This window comes from Engraulis encrasicolus, chromosome 19 (assembly GCF_034702125.1).
Source record: "Engraulis encrasicolus isolate BLACKSEA-1 chromosome 19, IST_EnEncr_1.0, whole genome shotgun sequence".
Lineage (NCBI taxonomy): Eukaryota > Metazoa > Chordata > Actinopteri > Clupeiformes > Engraulidae > Engraulis > Engraulis encrasicolus.
In genome coordinates, this window is record NC_085875.1 from 25,560,488 (window position 1) to 25,564,270 (window position 3,783).

Here is a 3,783-nt window from a genome sequence, read left to right on the forward strand (position 1 = left end):
GCATTATCCCCCCCTATACATGGGTTTTAATTTTGTTTATAACCTGACTGCACGAACCTAGCTGCGCACAACTCAATCTCTGATTGTTGGAAACCGCTGTCGGTCAAAAAATTAGCTCACGAGGTTGGCTGGCAATGTCTTGCCCCACCTCATAACATCGTCCCAGATAGCAGATATTTTGGCTTTGTTTTGGCAGATATCTGCAATTTATGGGTTCCTTTTGGCAAGCCATAAGCTTTTGGCAAAATGTTGGCATGGTTATGGTTGACCTGGGCGCCAGTGAATTGGGGCGTTCCTCTGGAAAGCAAAAAAAACAAAGATTTGGCTAAAATATGGGTTGTTTATGGCTTCCCACAACACATTAAAACGCGCGGACTGTGAATGAATGAGTTATGGCCAGGTTATGGCATGTGTCAGGTTAATCTGAACCTCGGGTGGAGAGCGGGACAGCAACGTTCTACATTGGTGCGCTTACGGCAATCCAAAAGACTGCCAAAATCAACTGTCAAGAGAAACTCGTGCTTGCCTCACTTCAGTTTCCCCAGCGCCAGTGTGTGTCAGACTTCAGTTTATGCAGGTAAGTGCAGTTGACACGTTTTTATATTAAATACAACCGCCGATGACTTAAGAGATGAGGCATTTTGTGTTATCGGTTTTTGTGTTGATTTCATAGGTCTGTGACCGTCGGTTTCCGTGTTATATGCGCTGAAATTTCAATACCCTTTTAACAGGAGCTAAAACACAAACGTCTGTGACACACAACTGTGATATTTAATCTTAGTTGCTACCCTCATACTCAGTAAAGGTTGATTAAGTGTTGTTCTGTGGTTGAAATTCACTTTCAGATATCAATGCCAAGGGAATTTCAATAAAAGAACAACAACACTAGCAATCCCAGCTAACTGCCCAACGACAGCTAGCAAAAGCCGGGAGCTAGCTAACTCAGGCATGGAGCATCTTCTACCTATTGGCACAAAGCAGAGCACTATCTAGCAATATCTGTCTGTCACGGAAAGTGTTGGACTCACTGTAATTCTAGCCTACTACTGAAGCAATCGAGTGAATCTGCTTTTTTTCTACATTGTCTTTTCAGATGTGCTGCTGCTGAAGGCAGTCACCCGGTGGAGGAACTTGTTTTTTGACAGGCATACTACAGGTTGGTTCCACAATTTATTAACCTCTCTCTCTGGTCTAATCTTCGTTCGTTGTGAAAGTCCTTGCTTTTAATGTAACTGCTTTTAAGTATACGTCTGTATTGGGTAATGCAATGGTCGGTTTGTGTTTAAGCGCTGGCTATTTAACATGATCAGTTGTTAAGGCAGTGTGTATTGTTCAGCTATCAACAACAGGGGGTAAACCGTATACATAAATGTGGCCCATGTAGGCCTATGTAATCTTGCTCTAACATTTGTAATACCTCAACACAGAGAGTAGCTTACTAGAGGTGTCAAAGGTAAAAGTAGAAGTGAATTCATGGTGAAATGTAAACAAACGCCTGCCCCCAGACCAGGATCTCGGAAAAGACTGAATAAGGGGGAAAAAACACCTCAGATATGCCTACTGACAAGTCCAGGGTAGTAGGAGCATTACTAATGGGCAGAAAGCTTCAACAATGGCACATGATATAACATAGGGACTAGTCTGATTCACCAGTTATTAGATTAGATTACCTATTAGCTAGGTTAAAAAAACCTCCAATTTGACCAGTACTCTGATCTTAGAATCAGTGGGCTACTATATACTCAAGTGCAAGTTATATGTTTTGGCAGGGTTTTGTTTGATTGAGTATTGTTTTTTTCCTATTCTTTTTCTCCCTTTTACTTTTGACAATTCCGTAGATGGTTGTACAATCTACTGTAGCCTACTACTCATGTCATTTAAAATGTATAAAATATGAAATAACATCTACATTCTCTTTTCAGATGCTGTGCTGCGAACGGACACTGCAGTCACCTGTGGGAGGGGTCAATCAAATCGGATCTCAAAAACAGGTACCAAATTTTAATAACACCCCTCCCCCCTCTCCCGTCTATTACGCTATTAATCAAGTGCATTTGTGCCGCCACTTGGCCAGGACACCCTTGTTAAAAGAGATTTTTAATCTCAACAGGTTTATTTCTCCTGTTAAATTAAAGGTTAAATAAAAGAAGAAAAAAAATGTAATGCCACTGTTTTCAAAGTTACTTTTGCATGTAGTAATTCAATTTGGTTTATCTTTTTATTCTTTCCTAGATGTCGCGAATCTGATCTGATCTACCTACCTCTATGTGGCAATAGAGTACCTGCTTTTACTGGCCAGGGGACCAAGATGAAAACAAGAGGCCTGTACCCAGACATCCAAGCACCCATCAAGTCACCCAGTCCTCCACCACCTGCCGATGCAGCTATACCCATCCATCAAATCCAGCCACTTGCCCACCCTAACCAGTCACAGCATTTGGAGGCAATAAAGTATAATGAAATGTATTTAATTGTCTTGGTTTTTTTTTCTAGATGCATAAACATTCCAGTTTCATTGTTGAAAATCACGCATTTATTAAATGTGCGATTTTCGACAATAAAAATATTTAGTGATCCCAAATGTAGCCATAATGGGGCCAAATGTCACTTATTTGTCTTATAAGTTTCTCTGTATACCGGTACTTACATTTTAAGTATACAGGGAAACTTATAAGACAAATAAGTGACATTTGGCCCCATTATGGCTACATTTGGGATCAATTATGGGTACATTATGGCAGTATTTAGGGTCATTTATGGCTGTTCTGGGAGAGTTATGGGTACATTATGGCTGAATTATGGGTACATTATGGCAGTATTTAGGCTCATTTATGGCAGTTCTGGGACAGTTATGGGTACTTTATGGCTGCATTTTGGCTGAAGGGTGGGGTCTGGAATTCCTTTTGGGGCCTTTAAGGCTGTACGTGGAAATCCCAAATAGGTTTTGGGTGAACTTTGGTCAATTTATGGCTGGGTTTGGTTGGTTTTGGCATGCCAAATTTGGGCCACTTTTGGCCCGGGGACTCAAACCGAAGCCGGCCAAAAGGCCAAGACACGATTTGGCCCAAAACTCTGCCAAAAACATTTTGCTATCTGGGGTGTTGATAAACACTGAGAACCCATGTATAAGAGGCAGCATTACCTCCCCTATAAGAGGCAGCATTATCCACCCCCACCCCTTATGCCTTTTACAGCAACAGTGTGTGCTAACTTTCATGATTCACATTAATTATATTGATATGGGGGTAGTAGCCCCCTATAGGCAGACGCACACACGCACGTATGCACGTATGCACGCACGCATGCACACACACACAGACACGCACACGCACACGCACGCACGCACGCACGCACGCACACACACACACACACACCACTTCTCTTTTCTCTTGGAGGGGATATGTGCTTGATTCGGGGCACTGTAGGGGTAAGTAATGACACCAGCACTACCATAAGCAGAACCACCACCACGAATCGCTCATAACCATGGGCACCTAAACAATGATAGCAGCAAGGGACGGCTGTTGGCATCCCACTGAGCGTTTTCTTGACCATTTATATTCAATTCAGGTGCAAAGCCCTGTGAATTCATCAAGAAGCAGTACAATTGTGCTGTATTTTTAAGCATTTTGTAGGCTATACTCAAAAATCTGTCCACCTGTTGTTGATTTATTTGAATTGTTGTACTTGATAATACAATTTTGACAATTTTGTTCATACATAATTCACTCACACACACACGCACACACTATCTAGATATGAATGTGACGTAAAATGGTTGTA

The 3,783-nt window shown here is 41.8% G+C and overlaps 1 long non-coding RNA gene across 1 annotated transcript; it reads left to right on the forward strand.

Annotated features, from left to right (window-relative positions):
* Nucleotides 1-235: 235 nt before the first annotated feature.
* LOC134470078 (uncharacterized) lies at nucleotides 236-2,372 on the forward strand. The gene is made up of 4 exons (XR_010039143.1): nucleotides 236-577; nucleotides 1,094-1,156; nucleotides 1,923-1,991; nucleotides 2,233-2,372. It is a non-coding gene; the product is annotated as an uncharacterized LOC134470078 (long non-coding RNA).
* Nucleotides 2,373-3,783: the final 1,411 nt, after the last annotated feature.